The sequence below is a fragment of the Vicia villosa genome, unplaced genomic scaffold, assembly GCF_029867415.1.
Source record: "Vicia villosa cultivar HV-30 ecotype Madison, WI unplaced genomic scaffold, Vvil1.0 ctg.000733F_1_1, whole genome shotgun sequence".
NCBI classification, from domain to species: Eukaryota; Viridiplantae; Streptophyta; class Magnoliopsida; order Fabales; family Fabaceae; genus Vicia; species Vicia villosa.
The window spans coordinates 375,199-397,425 of record NW_026705329.1 but is presented as its reverse complement, the minus strand read 5'-3'; the positions used below and the strand labels follow the sequence as shown (position 1 = coordinate 397,425).

The 22,227-nt window shown below is 30.8% G+C and overlaps 1 long non-coding RNA gene across 1 annotated transcript; it reads right to left on the bottom strand.

The window, feature by feature from the left end:
- Positions 1-16,957: 16,957 nt before the first annotated feature.
- LOC131630784 (uncharacterized) lies at positions 16,958-19,420 on the bottom strand. The gene is made up of 2 exons (XR_009292492.1): positions 19,020-19,420; positions 16,958-17,827 (listed from the first exon to the last, which is right to left on the bottom strand). It is a non-coding gene; the product is annotated as an uncharacterized LOC131630784 (long non-coding RNA).
- Positions 19,421-22,227: the final 2,807 nt, after the last annotated feature.

Sequence of the window (22,227 nt, the reverse complement as noted above, 5' to 3'; positions counted from 1 at the left end):
CTATCTTATATGCACCATGTTTGTGTTACCATGTCTGTATATGTGGCATTCATGCATCATGCATACATACATCCATTTGCATACATACATCCAGGTTACCCATGAAACTTATCCTTGTCTGTCTCCATCTTCAGAGTTGCCTGTCTACCATCAAGTTGATTCCTCGACACGTTGAACTAGAAGCATGTATCTGAAGAGTATGGAAGAACTTCAACAAGACCAAGAGTTGCTAAGGGTAGAGGTTAGCCAGTTGAAATGCCAGATGAATCAGATTATGGAAATTCTGCAAGTCTTGTTGAAGAGAGAATACGACCTTCCTCTGGTTATTACAAAGCAAGTGGATACTCCTTTAGTCCTTTCCGTTGCTACTCAAGGCCAACCATCTTTTGTGTCATGTAATTCATATTTTAGAGTGGAGGAGGAAACGCCCGTTTACTTTCCTCAATCAGTGCTTCATAATACTTTGCATCAACGTCCACTATCGGTTCCTTCTCAAGGCAACAAACAGAAGAACCAAAATCAGATTCGTAATAGGATTGACTTTGACCCCATCCCTATGACTTATACTGAATTGTATCCTGCATTGGTTCATAAAGGGTTGATCACAACAAGATCTATGCCTCCTCCTCGAAATCCTCTTCCAGAAGGTTTTAGGTATGATCTTCATTGTCCTTTCCATCAAGGGGCAGCGGGCCATGATTTAAAAAACACTTTGCACACTTGCACCTCTATGGTTTTCCCTCTTATTACTTTTTTTTTAATCATACCATCATTTAAGAAAAGTATTAAATGCATAGGAAAGATCTTATAAATTGAGAGTAGGTAACTCCTAATTGCTTGCTCAAACACCTTTCATTTACAAACAACGTGTTTTCAAAACTTCTCATCTATTTCCAAAAACTTTCATCTGGTATTTGAAGGGCATTATTCCCGGTGAAACTCTTCAGAGACCTATGTGACCTATTGTCCATCTTCACTTCTTCTATTTTCAAATCAATAAAGCATTCAAACAAAAGTGAGCTAAGCAATTAAGAGCCCATGGATAACCATGGATATAAAGGGTGCTTAAAACCTTCCCTTTGTATAACCAACCCCCCGAACCCAAAATTTGTCAAAAGGCCTTTCCTGTTCTTTTATGCCTTTCCTATTTGGATAAAATAAAAGTCGGTGGCGACTCTTGCAAAAAAAAATATCAAAAACAAAAAAGAGCAAGGAGTCGGTTCGCAAAAAAACAGAGTTACAAAGGGGTCTGGTCGAATTAGGGAAACAAAATCTTCTTGGTGGAGACAAAGTCGAAAAGCTGAAATTTTGTGAACCCTGTGTACTTGGAAAATCTTGCAGAGTGAAGTTCAACAAAGGCAAACAAAGAACACATGGATCCCTTGATTACATCCATGCTGATCTTTGGGGGCCTGCAAGGTGTCCATCACATTCAGGAGCAAGGTATTTTCAATCCATAGTTGATGATTATTCCAGGAAGTTATGGGTATTCATCCAGAAGACTAAGGATGAAACTTTTGAGAATTTCAAAAGTTGGAAGACTCTGGTTGAAAATCAGACTGGCAGAAAGATCAAGAGGTTGAGAACCGACAATGGCCTTGAATTTTGCAATGAGGCATTCGACAGTTTTTGTGCGGCCTCTGGTATTGCAAGGCATAGAACTACTGCAGGTACTCCACAGCAAAATGGTTTGGGTGAAAGGTTTAATCGAACTATATTGGAGAGAGTCAGATGCATGTTGACTAGTGCAGGGTTAAAGAAGGTGTTCTGGGCTGAGGCTGTTTCGACAGCAACATATCTGATAAACAGATGTCCTTCGACAACATTAGATATGAAGACATCTGAAGAAGTTTGGTCGGGACATCCACCAGATCTCGACAAACTGAGAGTATTTGGCTGCGTAACCTATGCTCACATTAGGCTAGACAAGGTCGAACCTAGAGCTCTGAAATACATGTTCATGGGATACCCTGAAGGAGTCAATGCTTATAGGCTATGGTGCCTAGAGCCAGGTCACAGGAGGTGTATCATCAATCGAGATGTAGTTTTCAATGAAGGTGAGATGGCTTTCAAGAAAACTGATGATGATGGCCGAAATGCAGAAGAGCTGGAATAGGTAGAGATTCCTGTTGAGGTGGAGCAAGTTAATGCTGAATTGCATATTCCAGATGAAGATGAAGAAGAAGCAGAAGATGCTAAAGAAGTTGAGGAAACTGTCGATGACTACCTATTGTCAAGAGATAGGTCAAGAAGAGTCATCAAGCCACCTCAGAGACTTGGGTATGCAGATCTTATAGCTTATGCATTAATCTCTGCCAGTGAGGTTCTTGATGATGAACCTAGAGATTATAAGGAAGTTATGAGGAGTCGAAATAAGACTGAATGGCTGAAGGCCATGGATGATGAGATGAAATCTCTTCATGATAACCACACTTGGGAACTGATCAAGAAACGTGCTGGAGCTAGGTTAGTCAGTTGTAAATGGATTTTCAAAGTTAAGGAAGGAAATGAAGGAGCGACGTCGAAAAGATACAAGGCAAGGTTGGTCGCAAGGGGTTTCACTCAGAAATAAGGTGTCGACTTCAATGATGTGTTTTCTCCTGTTGTGAAGCATAGGTCCATTAGAATGTTGCTTGCCATGGTGTCACAGTTCGACCTTGAACTGAAACAAATGGATGTGAAGACTGCGTTCTAGTATGGTGATTTAGATGAAACGATCCTGATGAGGCAACCTGAAGGGTATGTCGAAAAGGGAAAGGAAGATTATGTGTGCAATCTAAAGAGATATTTATATGGGCTGAAACAATCTCTTCGACAGTGGATTAGGAGATTCGACAAGTTCATGGCACGCATAAGTTTCATTAGAAGTCAGTTCGACCACTGTGTTTACTTCAGATTTCGACCTGGTAATTCATTTGTTATTTTGTTGCTTTATGTGGATGATATTCTAATAGCAAACAACAATGTCGAAGATGTAATGAGGGTGAAGGCTGAACTCAATAAGGAGTTCGATATGAAGGATCTGGGAGCCGCTTCTAGGATTCTTGGAATTGACATTCGAAGAGATATAAAGAAGTCAAAGTTATGCTTATCTCAAGAGGCATATCTACGAAAGATTCTCGAAAGGTTTGGTATGTCGAATTCAAAGCCAGTTGTGACTCCGAAAAACCCTCAATTCAAGCTGAGTATTGATCAGTGTCCTAGTACTGATGTCGAAAGAGCCTATATGAATAGCATCCCATATGCTAATATAGTTGGTTCTTTGATGTATGCTATGGTCTGTACTAGACCCGACATAGCATATGCAGTAAGTCTTGTAAGCAGGTACATGGCGATTCCTGGAAAGGCTCACTGGCAAGCATTGAAGTGGATTTTAAGGTACATAAATGGGTCTCTGAACAGGGTCCTAATTTATGGTGGAGCCTTGGGTGAAGATAGTAAAGTAGTAGTCGAAGGATATGTCGACTCTGATTATGCAGGTTGTATGGATTCTAGAAAGTCTATTTCTGGATATGTTTTCACCATGTTTAGCACCACAATTAGTTGGAAAGCAACACTTCAGAAGGTTGTTGCTCTATCAACCACTGAAGCGGAGTATATTGCCCTAACTGAAGCTGTGAAAGAAGCATTGTGGCTTGTAGGTTTTGCTAAGGAGCTGAAACTTCAAGGTAAAGGTATCACTGTTAAATGTGATAGTCAAAGTGCGATACACCTGTCGAAGAACTCAGCCTATCATGAACGAACTAAGCACATTGATGTGAGGCTGCATTTCGTCAGAGAAGTAATCGAGCGTGGAGAAGTCCAAGTGCTGAAGGTTTCAACTAAGGACAATGTTGCTGATATGATCACCAAGTCATTGTCGAGTTGCAAGTTTTTCCACTGTATGCAGTTGATAAAGCTGCATGAAGAAAGCTAGTTTGTTTCCTTAATGTTGTAGAGTTAGATCCAAGGTGGAGATTTGTGAGATATTGGATCAAACTCTTGTATGGTCGAAGGGTAGCTTCTTGGTTCGACAGGATTAAGCATGAAGTCGAAGGTTGTTCGCATGCTTGTGTCGAAGATGCTAGGGTTGTTAGCATGTTAAATTAGGTTTAGTGTTTAAACCATAATTTGTTAAGTTAGCTTGTTTATTAAGTTGGCTTGTGTAATGGGCCTTGTGGAAAAAGCCCATTAGTTAGTATATTAGGTTTTGTTATAAATAGCATACTAGTCTCTCATCATTGCAACACAGCAAATCCTAATTTAGGGTGAGAGAGGTTATTGGTTATTCTTGTAAACTTGTAATCTTGTTTTCTAAGAGAAAGTAAAAGAATAGCAGTTATAATCAATTCTTGTGTTCTTATCTTCTCTAATTCTCTATTATATTTTGTTCTTGATATCGTTTTTCACAAAATATATAGGGTTGTAGTCTTTAAGTAGTTTAACATTGAAGAGTGTATTATTGGATTGTAGATTAGTGTGTGATTTAATAATTAGAAAGATGCTTTATATGTAGTGCTTTGCTAAGACAAATGTGCTTTATGATGTATTGTCATATACTTTAATTATTTCCTTTTGTAATTTTTGTTTCCATTTGAAAATTAAGTGAAGTATAGATTAAAAAATTATACTTCTAGCAATTGTGTAGAAGAAAAAATATGAGTAAATTAGATAGATTAACGAATAAAATGTATAAATAAAATTGATTGTAGTACTCTAAAAAATGTATTGTAATATTTAGATACAAACACTAATTATATTGGCTAAAAAGATGTATAATACAAAATTTAGTTTGTTCGCCTATTTACACCAATAGTGTATAATTCTTTCTGTGTTGTAAGAGTTTGTGATATGATGTATTTGTCATATTCTTTCTCCTTTATTCAAATGTGGATTTTGCACTTTAAACATTTATGCATCAATAATCGCTTTAATTATAATTGATACAAATATGAAATACAAGTTAATTGTCAAATTCTAAATCGATTCTAATATTCTTGATTCTAATACTCTCACACTCTTCAATAAATTTTATACCCAACTGTTCTCGCCGAATTTTGTAAAATAGTTCTTTAGCCAATCGTTTAGTGAAGAACATGATCACGTAGAAAGTTATGTCATATGTCGATGTGTTTGCACTTGTGTTACCACATCGTAATGGAATACATCTGAGATTAAGTCCGTAGTCACGAAGTTGTTGTTTGAGCCATAGAATTTGTGCACAACAACTACCTGAGTTAGGATAACCAACTAAATCACATATACTACCTTTAGGATACCATAATACAACTTTGGTTGTTTTCTTGAGATACTTCATGATTCGTTTCACGGATGCGAGATGAGAAGCCTTTGGATTTGTTTGAAATCGGGCACATAGATAGACATTAAACATAGTGTCAGGACGACTTTCTGTGAAATAAAGTAAAGAGCCAATCATACTTTGATATTTTGTGATATCCATAGGAACACTGGATTCGTCTTGATCAACATATGTACCAAAATCCATTGGAGTAGCAATCTCTTTGCAATTATCCATATCAAACTTCTTCAACAATATTTCGTGATACTTGGATTGGCTGATGAAGATAACATTCTTTAATTGCTTAATTGGAAGTCCAAGAAAATAGTTCATCTTACCCATCATGGACATCTCGAATTCTCCTTACATCATCATTGAATTTTTTTCACATAGGTCTTTGTTTGTTGATCCGAATATGATATCGTCAACGTAGATTTGAACCAATAAAATATGATCTTTGATTTTCTTAATTAATAACATAATATCAACTTTACCTTTTTCACAAAGAAAGTTGCTAAGTCTATCATACAAAATTCTTCGGACTTGCTTTAAATCATAAAGATTCTTTCTCAATTTGTAAACAAGTGAAGGATTCTTGAAGTCTTTAAACAGGAAGATTGTTTTTAAATTATAATAAATATTTAATTATAATTTTAATAAAAAAAAACTGTCATCATTTCTAGCAATACAAAACCAACACCTAAGAAAAATCTATATAATATGTAAATCATATTCTCTATTTGATGTTATTGAATTTGAATTGATGCAGTGGATAAAGCTTTGGTTTTTCAATCATTATTAAGAAGTTAGAAATCTAGTAAGCTCAATTCTTTGTTAGTTATGTTTTAAAATATAGAACATTTAAAGACAAAATTTTGTTTTGTATATATTGATTTGAACATTGGCTTTTAATGCTGTGTTGAAAATTTTTCTTGATCACTGAATTTTTCTTTCTCAATTTTGTTTTGTATATATTGTTTAGCATAAAATAAAACAATCTTAACTATAATAAAGTGAAAACATTTTTCACCCAAATGATAGAGTTTCAATATATCTTATTTAGCACATATGTAAAAGTAAAATTAATACAAGTATCAGAAAATTACCTTACATTATCCATCATTCTTTCAGTCTTTTTTGAGATATAAGTGAGTCTGATGTAAATTCCAGAGAATTATCCTATATCATAATAGTAAAATAATTCTCCGAAATATACATCAGATTCACTTGAAACATCAATCATATTAGAGAAAAATTCTCTGAAATTTACATCAAGACTCAATTGCATGAAAGAAAGAAGATGGAGTCATTTTATAACAACTCACCCAGAAGCCATTTATTACGTAATATCTTATTTTTCATAGCATGTGTTGTGGGGCTTATAGATGCTCTGTTAACTTTTCATTGCTTGTACTTTTATCTTATTTTATAATTATATTTGCTTTACTAAAAAAACGCATGTGTTATACCAATTTGCTAATATTTTACTCTTCAATTTTTTAATTATAATTGGAAAATGATATTATTATTAGTTTTAAATATAATTAAAGAATATTCTTAAAAGTATTTTTAGGATATTCTTCATTTAAAAATTAAAGATGGAGTCGTCTATAACAACTCACCCATAAGCCATTTAACAATTCATTACAAGATGAAGTAGCTGATTTGATCTCAAATGCCAAACACGCCACAATTTTCGGTGGTGCCGACATATGTTAACGTTGGAGTTTGGACCACATATATTTAGTGTATTACATCATACTAAATTATAATCCTAGAAGTTCTTCCCATCAAAATTTCCCGCCAAAATTTTTAATAAATCATAAATATCAAAATTAAATAAAATAATTAATTAATTATAAATTAAATAATTAATTAATTAAATGAGTTAAAAACTCCCACTACTTTAAACATAAGTTCTTAATTATTATAATCAATTTAAAAAATGGTTCAAATTAGTGATTTTATTTTTTAAATAATAAAATAATATTTGTTTCATAATCATTCCACTAACTGTTGAAAATTCTATCTCCACGTAATTTTTCTCTCTTCCATAACTCACATTTATTCTGTAATAATTAATAATAATAATTAAAAATGCCCACTATCAATTACATTTTTTCAAATAAATATTAATTAATTTATTAAAATTAATCTACATAAAATGAATATTGTTCCTAATAAATTGCATAAGCCCCACTCCTAATAAAATGCACACATTCCAAATAAAAAACGGTTTCCCTTATGTTTGCAAAATAACAACTCCATCAATTCCATTACATAACCAATCTCACCCACTCACTCACCTATTTATCTCAATGGGAGTTATCCATACAATCACATTTTTTTTTCAATTAATCATTAATAATAATTAAATAATTAATTTTAAAATATAATAATAATTTAATATTCATTTTAAAAAATATAATAATAAATTAATATTCAATTAAAATTAATAATAATTTTCACAAACTTCATTCCACTACTTCCATTTATGATCTCTCATTTTTTTAATTAAGAACTAATTAAAAAAATAATCCACTAAATCATAGCACTCACCACTAACTATCAATTTCCTCAAAAATAACCATCAATTTTCTTTCACTATAAATATATCTCAATGGGAGTTGTCCACACCATTTTCTTTGTACAAATTCATTATTTTCTCCTAAGAGAGTTGTCTGCACAATTTCATTTTTACAGATGTATTCTTCTTTTATTTCCTTTTTTTATTATTCAATTGCAATAGTATTTTCAACACAACTAACGAATTTGTACTATCTTTATAATATGTTATTTATAATATTTTTGTGATTTTCTTTGTTCAAGTTTATTCTTCATTATTTTTTTTTTAATTATTATTATTGTGATTTGTCTTTATTTTTTAATTATTTTTTCAATTCTTAATTTTACTGTTTTTTGCTAATTTTTTATCAAGGTTTTTTAGTTACAGATTTTAAATTATCACAAACTATATTTTTGGGTAAAGAAATTTAATTTTTTATTTCTTCAATTTTCAATTTTATTGTTATTTTCTAATTTTTATCATTTTTATAGGTACAAATTTTAAGTTATGACAAACGGTACCTTTTGGTAAAGAAATTGTTGAATATGTTTTTTGAAATCAATCTTTAATGACTTTGGATGTGTGTATGAATAGTTTAGAGTTTCTTATATTTTATTCATCTTTTTATAAAAGTGGTCATTATAATAGTTTGTGTTGGAATGAACAACCACCTTAAAGAGAAAATTTTAAATTATTAATACAATGAGTAATGCTATTTAGTACGAAGAAATTTGAAGAAGAAATGCAATATTATGTATTTATTTTGAATTTTTTTGAATACTTCTTTTAGTTTATTTTGTGCGGAAAAAAGTAACTACTTTTAATTATAGTGATCAAGGTTAAAACATTTTTTTCTTCTCTAATTTATGTTTGATTTTTCGCTTAATATATTGATATTTTGTTATATTAAAAATTTAAAGTATATTTATGTTCATTAACTATTATTGTTATTGTTACTATTATTATTTATTAATTTATTGCAGTTTTACTAAAAAAAATTCCAAATACTTTAAATGGCAGTCATCAATATTAAAATACTTCTCTTTCTCTAATATATGCTTGATTTATTTTCTTAAAATATTAATATTTTTTTATAATAAAATTTCGGTTACGACCCAATTAGTTGATACTTAAAAGCATTCTTTATTTTGTTCAAGGATAATTTTTTAATTTTAACTTATGATCTAACAAATTCTTTTTAAATTTCAACTGAGTCAATTTGTTTTACTCATATTATTTGTAATGACTATAATAAAGTTCAAGCATACTTTTTGAAGTAGGTTGGAGTTTATCTTCCACAATTTATTTTCTCACGTGCACAATTATATGATGTAATTTCAAATTTTACATAAAAAATAATTTAGAATTATTGATAACAACGAATAAATATCAAGATACAAACACTATTTAAAATATCATTTATAAAAAAGTATTTAAAAATATATAATAAGTATTAGTGATATATTATAATTATTTATTTAATTTTAACATCACAAGATGAATGACATTATTTTTATTCTAAATTTTACATATATTTACCTCTATCTTACATCATTTACCTTTCAATTAGATGTGTCACAAATATTATATAAATTTTATAAACTTTAAAACAATTATTTTATATTCTAATCAAAAGTATTCTAATCAAAAGTTGAAAATATTTATAATAAGATATTCGACAATATAATATAGTATACTGTGCATCGCACGGGTAGACGTCTAGTAATACGTATTCTTATATACAATGTTTTAAAAATCGAATTCGCCGGTTGAACCGATAATTTTGAACTATAATTTAAGTCAATTTGGCTTGGACCAACAAATCTATAAAATTGAGATAAAATAATTTCAACTACGAAAATCAGAAATAATGGTAGAATCGAGACCGGTTTCGCTGAATAAGTGATAAGTGCAAAAATATCGTTATTTTGTGTATATAATTTGTTGCACTTATTGATACTTTTTTTTAATACCGTTTGAATAATTTCCCGCTTTACGTTTGGTTATGTTTTCATGTATTTGTATACCATTTAATAGTTTTTTATTTATTTTGTAGGTATTGATGCGTATTTGGAGCACGAGCAAGAAAGTGTCGAAGACACGGCTTCAAACGCGCGATTTTGAGAAACTCGTCAACGAATAAGGCTCAAAATCAAAGAATAATAAATCATCAATTTGGTTGATATTTAGTCATTGTTAGATAGGAAATTGAATAAGTTTTTCAACGCTTCGAACCGGGCGCAAATCGGAGTTACGGTTTTCAAGTTATGGCCAAAACACTAAAGCTGAATTTTCAAGACAGCACAGAGTACGCGTAGCGCACTCCTGATGGCGCGTAGCGCTCTGCGAGTTTCAAAGTGTTTAAATAGGTGAAAAACAGATTTTTTTTTTTTAGGTTATGTTTTGGATATTTTTGAATCCAAACTCATCAACCTTCATTTTTTGGTCTAGAGAGCTTAGAAAAACAACATTTGTGGCTTGTAATCGGATGATTCTTGGTCGGAAGCTCGATTGATCTTGTTTGACACCGCGAGAAATTGGGTTTTCTTCTCTTCCTCTTCTCTTTGTAACCATTTATGTTGAGGTTTTGTTGTAAGTATGCTTTGTTTATATGTATATTTATTGCTCATGGTGTTGTTTAATGCTTTTATTACAAATCTTCATTAGTGATTGCTTTCTCTATGTGGATTTGGATTGTTGTAGAGATGGATGATTCAAATCCGGGTTTAGGAAGAACATTTATTGGGTTTTAACTCTAGAGATAGATTAGAACTTAGTATTCACTTTAGTATCGGTTCTTAATGCTTTCGTGTTGCTTGTGTTGTGTTGAGAGATCGTCGATGCGAGTAATACAGTCTTTGTCTCACTTTTCGTTAGAGATAACCTCCGTGTGAGCGATACGTGATGATGTTGATGAGTAGTTTGGGTTGATTTTAACTGACTAGTAAGTTTAATTATTTAACGGGTATATGAGTTTCAAATCTCAAGAGTCTTTATTGTCCGACTAATGAAATTCTTTTGTGTTCATAAGTTAAATTTCCGCATTTACCGTTTTAACCCATTTTATTCCAAACTCAAGAACGGAAGAAATTGTCGAACGGCGATTCGATAACCACTAATCCCTGTCGAGACGATATGATAAAACTAATTAAATGCTTACTTTTGCTTGCCGCTTTACTGCTTCAACAATAAGATGGTTCAAGAAATCAAAATTATTCTTTTTTATGTTTTACTTTCCTTGTTTTCTTTGTTAAGACCTAAAAAAATTAATTATATCAAATATTTAAAATTATATAGATGAAAGATAAAGAATAAAATTAGACCGATTGAACATTGACCCACACATTTTATCGATTTATTCTTCGGTTCAATTTTTAAAATATTGATCATACGAATGTGCTAATATTCTACTCTAGGAATGTCAATGGGGCGTGGCGGGGGCGGAGGATACTTTTCCATCACAATTCCCGCCCTCAAATTTATTTCTCATCCCCGCATCGGATCCTCGCTACGGGGGGATTTTGTCCCCCATCCCCGCGGGTCTCCACGGATCCCCAAGGTTCACGTGGATATCCATAAACATGATTTTTTATTTATTTATTATTTTAAACCAAATTAATAGTAAAAGCTTCAAAAAATAGCTACAAAAAATTCAGAAATTATTCCTTTATGATAAATATATTATTTTAACAATATTTAATCTATAATAATGAGTTTCATGACCACCAAAATTTCAAACTAAAAAAAATTGAAATAGTCATTTGGATCTCACTCTTTTACTAACAATTCATATATATTTTAAATTTGTGTATAAGATTAATTATATGAAATGACAAATAAACTTACATAATAATTTAAAATTATATATAAACTAAGAACATTATGCTATTTTAGGTGGGGCGGGGATCAGTGGCGGAGCTAGAAGTTTTAGGGAGCCTGGGAAAAAAGTTTACACCTTGTTTTTACTAATTTTACATCATGTCTATTAATTTTGCTCATGATTTTATCTAAAAAAAATCTCTTGATTTTGTTCAAAAATTTCACACCATATTTTTACTGATTTTGTCCTTAATTTTGTCTAAAAATTACTAATTTTTCCCATGATTTCGAATACGTTGCTTTTTTCTAACTTGTACTCTTAAAAAAGATGATAACTAAATAAAGAGTATTCCAATTGTCTTTAGTTTTTGTTAGATTTATTTATAGTGAATAATAGTAAATGTTCAATTCTAAACGTGTGTCCCCTTGAGGAACTAAAAAACTCTAAAAATTCAAATAGTTTTTTTTCCACTTTAATTTTTATATTGATTTATTATAATATCTATAATTGAGTTGAAATTTCAGATTATTATGCATTTATTTTATTTTATAACTATAAATTTACTTATACATTAATTTTAATATTATTTTTATTAAAGATAATTTATTCAATAAAAAAGAAAATAAAAAATGAGGGACATAAAATATAATCCCTTAAATGCTAACAAAATAATAGTTTGACATTTTCAACTTATTTCTTAAAAAAAATCCCAAAAATTTTAATGTTATTTATTATGTGGAAAACTTAGATAATTTCTCATATTGACAAATTAATTTTGTTTGAACTCTCTAATTTAACCACATAGTAAAACTCATCATTTTCATACATTTCAATTTGTATTAGTCTTACCTTTTAATTAAATTTAAACGCCCATGATTTCTTGTTTGATTTTATAATATATGGAAAATTATAATGTCGCTATAAAATTATAATAGAAAAGAAGTAAAAAAGAATTATAAAATTAGGGAAGGTCTAATCAATTATAAATTTTTGAAAGCATAAATTGCAAGAAGACTAAAAAATGAAAATGGTATCATTCAAGAAAAAAAGACTAAGAAGATAATTAGCTGATTAGAGTTTTATAAATAATATAAAACTCTTATTATTATAATATTTAATAATAATGATTAAATATGTATATCTTGAAGCACCAACCGTCAAAGACAAAGAGGGGAAAGATGAAACACCAGCCGGTCTATAACACTGTAGCATAATTAATTTTAAATTTTTGTTGTTGTTATAATTCATATATAATTAATTGGGTTGGGTATGTCTGGATCATTGGGTACTCATCTATTTTAGTTTTCACACCCTTATTTTTATTAATGTTGCCCCTCATTTCGTCTAGAATTCGACTATTAAATTGGGGGAAATACAAAGAAAATAGGGGTTGAGCCCAGGCGCGTGCCCAGGCTCGCCAGGCTATAGAACCGCCACTGGCGGGAACTCCACGGGGCAGAGGATATTTTCACCACTTCCGTCTCCGAAGTTCTTTCGGGGAGAGTTTTTTCCCATCACCGTTTCCGCGGGGAGAAAATTCTCCGTCTTTGGGGCTTCAAACAGAAAATTCTCACGGAAATCCCCGCTAAGGAGGCAAGTTGACATCCCTATTCTATTCCTCAATTTTGTATCATGAAAAAAATATTTTTATTAAATTTAATATATAATTAATGTATTTATTCAATAAATATAATATAAAAAAATTATATTACAAAAATATAAGGGAATATATGTATATATAAGAATTTAGAAATAATTATTTTAATATAATTGGAAAAATGATATTATCATTAGTTTTAAATAGTATTAATGAATATTTTTAAAAGAATATTTGGAACTTGGTTTATCAACTACCGGAACTATTAACATTAATGTTTAACAAATCGGACCGATCATCAAACTAGTGAGAGTACTGATTTATGTTGAGAATGTAATTTTTTGGATCAAAACACCATTTTGACAGATTCTTTTGTTGTCAAAATACTTTGTGTGTCAAAATTGTATTGTTGTCGATATGTAGAAGGAACTAGCCTCAACAAAATTTCTACTTAGCATTGTTTTAGTTAGTTTGTTGGAGATTGTTTGGTGTGTAAGCAATCTCAAATTATAAATAGGGATGTACCCTATCATTTGTAAAGTGTGGAGAAAAGTTGAATAAAATTTTTTAGTTTGATATCAGAGAGAAGCTCTGCAAAATTCTTTTCTTCTTCCCCGTTTTCTCCCAAACCCTAATTTCTCCTCTCTTCCTCAATTCATCTTTTCTTTTCTTCTCTCATAATCATTATGCATCGGAATCATCTTGCAACCAAGGTGTGGTTTATTCACTCGAGTGAAGAGCGAAGAACATGAGACAAAATCAATCAGAAGAATTGATTGTTGTTCATCAAGATTGGTTCGGAATTCTCTAAGTTTTTGGTGTAATTCCAAATGGTTACTGGTTTATTGGTCGAATCATTGGGTCACTGGTCGAACGCATGACTAAAACATATTAAATCGGATAACTCCATTGAATATACCCTCTAAAATAAAACTATATATTTATTTAATCAATCAAAACGGATGACTCGGTCTCTAAAAACTATTATTGCACCTATAAAATTTCAAAATATCATAATTCCACATGTTCATTCTTTAAATTAAAATTTTAAACATAATTATCACACACAACAAAATAGTACAAAATACAAATCCAAATAAATTTTGAAGAACGTTTAATTGAAAATAAGAGAAAATTGTTCCAAATAAGGTTTGAGCAAAGTCTACTTATATTTTAAATATTTTTAAAATTATCTAAACGACGTGGTTTTGTCAAAGAATAAAGTATGTGTTTAACCCGCCGGTTTTTCAGATTGTCGGTTCACCGGTTTATACCGATTCCCACTTGTTCAATACTGATCCAACAATCAGACCAAACCAGTGACCCCTCCAGAACCGACTCAACCGATCTGACCGGCCGATTCGGTTCACTTTTTAAAATAATGATTAATATTGATCCTCCTGAAAAATAATTTTTTTTAATATGTTAGAAAGTGATAAGTTGTTTCGGAAATCTCCTATAAATTTTTTCTATCTCCTAATGATAATATGAAAATAGATGGTGAAGATGTTCATGAAATCAATGAAAATGGACAAAGGAAAAGAAAGAAAGGAAATTGATTATATTGTGGCAAACCAAAATATTTTAAAAGTGAATGTAGGTTCTTGAAAATTAATAAAATTAAAATATCTTGCAATTATTTGACGAAATAATTGAAAAGGATATGATGTTGAAGGAATCATGTAGGGATGTGATACAAGCCCATATTTGATTAATCTCCAATAATGGAAACACAACTCACACTTGATTAACATCAAGCTTTGAGTTCAATGGTGAAAGTACATTATTATAGTGATTGAAGTACTTAAAGATACATTCCTAGAGGCAAAAGTACTTGGACCTTAAAAATAAATGTGGTAGGATGAAGTTTTTCTCTTAATAGACATATAACATATGTTTGTTAGAATGCATAATTATGAATGCATTTCTGATATAGTGTACCTATGCGAGAATGAAGTGGGGCCACTTCATAGAGTTAAAGGACTTTACAATTTAATTCTCGTGAAAAGGATACATGGCATAAGGCCGTATTAAATGTGTTAGTTTTTATAATTCTTTTGATAGTATCGAGATTTCATGTGCGAATTATGCACGCTTGTTCTAATAAATAATTGGTTTAAAATTTGTCTACCATTCTATTTAGTGATTAGTAAAAACTTAATTTATTAAGTAATGGTTGAAATCGTAACATACCATTATATGAAACCATGATATTTTCAATAAATAAAATTTAGTTATATTTTATAAATGGTGAAGAATTATAGATGATTTCCAAAATATCATCTGCAATATGTGTTTTTGTAATATGTATATAAATTGTTATTGAAATAAATGGCAATCGAGATATATGGTTGACTGGTAAAGCAGGGTACTATGCACTCCAATGTTAAGGGTTTGATCCTTTCTAAAAGTAATGTTGGAGTAAAAAATGCTTTATTAATTTTAATAAAATTCAATCTAAAATGAACGATTGTGTGGACCGAACACACAATCCTGCTAAAAGGAAATTTTATTTCCATTTGAACCAACACATTTATTAGTAATAAGTCTGAATGCCAAACAATATAGATGTTTGTTATACAGGTGCAGAAACTATTTCTTAAAAGGTGTTTCTCTTTTTCAAGTGGCTTGAACTTCTCTACGAATAGAGACATTTTAGAACTAGAAAGTACACAAAAATAGTTCTATGCACATTCATTTTTTCACCATTTCAATTATTCAAAAATTATCTTTTACTTCATTAATGCATGAGTGAAGTGTAGGAAACATTTTTCGAGAATTTATTATCAAAAGATACGCTTAGAGTGTGTTTGGATGAGGTAATTAGAAATTTTAAAGGAATTTAAAATCCAAAGCAATTCAAATGATTCAATTGAAATTCAATAATTCTTAAATTATTTGTTTGGATGAAATATTAAGATAATTCATTGTTAAATTTTTGGGGTCATTTTTTATAAAATTTAAAATTTTTGGACCAAATAAAAAATTAAAAAGTAGGGACTGATTTGTAATTTTTAAAAATTTGAAGGACCAAATTGTAAAATTTAAAAATTATTAAGGACCAATTTGTAATTTTTTGAAATTTTTTGGGTCAATTTTATAATTTTGGAAAATATGAGGATCAATTTGCAAAATTTGAAGAAATAATAGTAACAAACACATTATATGGAGTATGAGGGAAATTTCAAATTCTTTGGTTTTTGGTGTCATTTCAAAATAATTAAATTTAACTTAGATAAAATACTCCATAAATTTCCATCATTTTAACAATTCTTCATTTTTGTATCCAAACAACAAATTTTATGCAAATCATTTTAAATTCCCTCAAAACATTACATTGCTTCATTAAAATGCTTCATCCAAACACACTCTTAATGTATTTGTGCAATTCAAATTAAGAAATTCAAAATATCCAAAAAGAAATTCGCTGTTAGTCTCAATTTCATTCAATATACTATAGTTGATGGTACAAATTAATCCTAAAAATTTGTATAAAATTCACACACTTTGAATTTTCAACGATCTTCATTAATATCTTCTTGTTCTAAATATCCAACATGAAGTGTTTGTACATAAAACATATGTGAGTTTAAAAGGTGGAGGTTGAGAGAGTGTGGAACGTGTAACTTTTGAGAGATTAGAAATATGAAACTAGTTCATAAAATATTCATAAATTAAATATCTAAATAGATAGGATTGATTTAGTCAATTTGGTACTATTATTTAAACGTTTTATTTATTTTAGTAGCGAGATATTGACCTTTTCAACTCAAAACCACCATACCAAATTTTTTCTTCATTCTTCACTAACACGTGAATTCCCACTACACGCCACTACCAATTTCTAATCACTAATACTATCCACACATATAAGTTTCTTCCTATTTTTATTTATTTGATTTAATTGTTTAATTCTTTGTCTAGTCTTTTAATTTTTATGCTTTCTTTTTATAATGTTCCGGTTAAAATTATTAAGGAGATTATTAAGATTCAAAATGATTTTTTTAGGAAGTTTGACGGAGTGTAAAAAGATTCGTTAGATGAGTTGAAGGGACATTTGTCTTCCAATAGATTTATTAAGAATCGATGATTTTAATTATGCTCTTCTCCAAAAGTGAAGGTGGAGGATTTTGGGAAAATTTGATGCTTTGTGGTATAGGGTCCTAAAGGCTCGTTATGGAGATATTAATTTGAAGGTCGAGAATTTTGGAGGTTTTCAAAAGAAACATAATAACATGTCTACTTGGCGGAGGGATTTTTCTTGTCTTGACAAGTATTATCTGGAGAGTTTGTTTGTGAACAATTGTAGATTTCGTATTAGTGATGGTTTCTCAACTTCTTTTTGGCAATCTATTTGGGTGGAGGATACTTGCTTAAAATAGAGATTTCCTCTTCTTTAATCTTAATCCGAGTTGAAGGACATTTCCGTAGCTTGCATGGGAGGTTAAATCGGCGACGATTGGCTTTGGGGAGGGTTCGGTATGTCTTCGGTTGCAACGCTGTCCGCTGTTGCTAAGGACGATTTTCAGGCGCTGAACGCCCTCCTGTCGCAGGTGAAGCAGTGTCCTGCAAATTCGAATATTATTTTGTGAGTTAAGGAGGCAGATGGTGATTTTTCGGTGAGCAGTTTTTACTGTATCTCTAGCAAGTTTTGTATTCCTTTTGGTCCATGCAACAAGTATGACACGGAGCTGAATTTGGTTTAGAAGATGCATGTCCCTTTTTAAGATCAAGGCTTTTGGTTGGAGGTGTTTCATCATTAAACTTCCAACAAGATATTTACTTCTTGTTAGAGGTATTCCTTTACCTTTGAATGGTCGCCTTTGCGTCTTTTGTAGAAATGATAGCAAATCTTTGGAACACTCTTGTTTGTCGTGTTGTGTTTCGGTTTTGATTTGGAGGGAGGTGACCAATTGTATTGATTTGGATGATTTTACATCATAGAGAGCTTTTTGAAGTGGAGTGTGTTTTGTAGGCGTAGCAAAGTGAAAGATGGCAAGGAGGGTGTTATTTGGTTGGCTATATGTTGGAACTTATGGATTCTTAGAAATAACATCATTTATAAGAACGATGAATGAAATATTTTTGACATAGTGTGGAATATAAAGGTTTTGATCTGGAGATGATCATTCATCGGAAAAATTACACATCCCAATTGTAATTTTTATGAGTTTAACAAAAAATATTTGTTTTATTTATCTTAAGTTTTAATTAGATTGCAAATTTTACTTTTGTCAAGATTTGTCTCATTTTTTATAATCGGGATTGAGAACCCTTAATTCTTCTATCAATATATCTTACTTAAAAAAATATATTATTATTGTTATTATTATTATTATTATTATTATTATTATTATTATTTTTATTATTATTATTAGTATTATTATTATTAACCCACTCTTATAATTTATATTAATAATAAATTGATTTATCAACCAACTTAAATATTATTAATATAAATCTTGGATCTAAGAACAAGCAATTAGAAAACTTCTCATACCACAACCACAAAATGAATCAATAAAATACATTATTTAATCATTGGTAAATAGTAAAAAATAGGGATGTTACACCATTAATATTAAGTCTGACCAACTTAATATTCATATGTTATAAGATGGATTATGTCGTCGAGATTCGGAAAGGAACTAGTGAAATTAAGAAGATATAATAAAAGTTTCACTATATCTTATTTAGCACATATGTAATACATCATACCAAGGAACTGTAAAAATAAAACAAGTATTAGGAGTATTACCTTGCAGCATCCACCATTCTTTCAATAATTTTTGAACTCTAATATATATAATGTAAATGAGTCTGATGTAAATTCCAGAGAATTATCTTGTATTATCGTGATAAAATAATTCTCCGAAATATACATCAGACTCATTTGCACCATTAAGCGTATCAGATATTTCTCTAGAATTTACATCAAGACTCAATTGAATGATTAACCAAATCCATCACTCTTCTTCTTTGCAATTCATCAAGAACACTTCAAATACCGAAATGGAATCAATAAAGGTGATCTTGTATAAAATAAATGGTGAAGAGAAGAAGATGGAGCCATCATTTTATAACAAGTCATTACAAGATGAAGTAGCTGATTTGATCTCAAATGCCAAACACACGTCAATTTTCGGTGGTGCCGATATATGTTATTTTTGGACCATATATTTGGTGTATTGTGTGTCTGTGTGATATCTATCATTGCTATATTTGGTGTATTATATGATATCTATCTTTACTATATTTGGTGTATTCCATAATATCTATCTTTTGCTATATTTGGTATATTCTATAACATCTACATAAGGGAGTATTATAAAAAATTATATTTATTAAATTTAATACATAATTACTGTATTTATTCAATAAATATAATATATAAATTTCTTTATATTATAAAAATATAAGGGAATAATATTTTTTTAAGCAAGATGTATTAATAGAACAAAGATTTTCGAAACGAGATTACAAAAATGGAGTCAAAGCCGCGAAGGAAAATTATCCGCCAATTGAAATCTAACTTAAGTAAAATAAAGTATTTTTGTCAAACTCATAAAAATTACAATTGGCATGAGAAATATTCCCGATAATATATATATATATATATATATATATATATATATATATATATATATATATATATATATATATATATATATAAAAATAATTATTTTAATATAATTGAGAAAATGATATTATCATTTTAAATAGTATTAATGAATATTTTTAAAAGAATTTTTGGAAGTTGGTTTATCAACTATCGGAACTATTAATATCAATATTTTAAAACTTAGACAGGCTATCAAATCGGTGAGAAGACTGTGGTACTATAGTACTGATGTATTAGTCAAATTATTGGATTACAAGTCGAATACCTGACTAAAATGAATTAAACCGGATAACTCGATTGAATAAATCCTCTATAACAAAACTATATATTTATTTAATCGATCGAACTCGATGACTAAGTCTCTAAAAAATACCATTGCACCAATAAAGTTTTAAAATATCATAATTTCATATGTTCATTCTTTAACTTAAAATTTTAAACATATTTACCACATACAACAAAATAGTACAAAATACAAATTCAAATAAATTTTGAACAAAGTTTAATTGCAAACAAGAAAAAATTATTCCAAACAAGTTTTGAACAAAGTCCACTTATGTTTTAATTTTATTTTTTAAAATTATCAAAATTATGTGGTTTTGTCTGAGAAAAAAATATGCATTTAACCTGCCGGTTTTTAAAAATCATTGATTCACTAGTTTTTACCGATTATAGCCAGTTTCCACTGATTCAATACCGATCCAACAATCAGACCAAAAATTGGTTTGAACGATCCGATCAAACAATTATTTCTGATTTTTGAAACAACGATTAAGATTGATCCTCCTGAAAAATATTTTTTTTAATACGTTAGAAAATGATCAGTTGTTAGAAGCTATGAGCAATTGACCTTTTCAACTTAAAACCAACCCATACTACATTTTTTTCTTCATTCTTCACTAATACATGTATACCCACAACACACCACTGCCACTTCCTAATCACTAACACTATCCACACCCAGAAGTTACTATCTCCTAGTTTTTTTTACAAGGGGTACTCACCCAAAAATACAACACTTAACCGATAAGAAAGTAAATCGGCCAATGGCTCCACAAAGTAAAATTACATACTACATTATCGGGAGTACCTATCATGTTCCATAACCACGATAATAACTTTGCTCGATCGACCACATCATCGACTTGAAACTCCCTGGCATTGAAGATAATATCATTCCTCATGCTCCAAATAGCCCAACCAGTACCTAGCCAAACTAAAAGTTTTTTCCTCCCACAAACCGCTTGACCCAACGCACCGCAGAAAACAAGGAGATGATCTACTACCCCCACTGCAGGCACCATGACCGCGCCCAACCAAACAACTATCCTTTGCCATACAATATTTTAGAAAAAGCATTGCACCAGAAGATGTTCCAATGATTCAAGATGTAAATTGCAAAAAACACAAACCTTGTCACAGTTGTTAACGATAATACCTCTTTTAACTAAGAGGTCTCTAGTAGCTAAACGGTTCCTAATACACCTCCAACTGAAAATCTTGATCCTCGACGGCACCGTAGAACTCCATAAGATCTTTGAGGCTCTCTGTTGCTCTTCACACTACTGTGGTAGCATACTACTGCTGGAAAACATGACATAGCCATTGCTAACTATGTAGACTCCGGAAATCCCTCTAAACCACTTGAACTTGTCCACGACACCCATCACCGGAACAAACCCCTGTAAAATCCCTTCAAGTTCAACATACTGAGCTGCTGATTCTGGTCCATAACCTGACGTAAAGGGTCCCCACTGCCAGACCCAAGACGACCCTAGAAATTCACCCATCTGCTGCACTGTCGCGTCCTTGCGGGTGGAGCTGCTATAGGCTTTTAGAAATAGAACTTTGAAGGTTACCCCTCCACACCAATTGTTATGCCAAAAGAGAATATACTCTCCCGAGCCCAAACTACATGCCAATCCCAGTCGTCCATTTCACCATCAACCTTGTGCTCAACTATGTCGCGCCACCATAACGACGCTCTCTTGTTCACAGCTCTAAACTCACTTTCGAGAATAGCCCAAACAAGCAAACATATCTACACTCCAGGATCGGCCTCCACAACGCTTCTTTATCCTCTAAAAAATGCCACTTCCACTTGCTTAGGAGCGTATTATTAAATTCATACAAGCAACGAATACCTAGGCCCCCCTCTTCCTTCGGCCGTCATACGTCTGCCCAACACACCTAATCCACCCATCTCTTATCCATGCCATCGGACCATAGAAATTCCCGTTGAATTTTCACAAGCTTCTTCAAGACAACCTTCGAAACCCTGTAGAATGACATGGTATTGCATTGAGAATTGAGTTAATCAGTGCAATTCGCCCTCCTATTGATA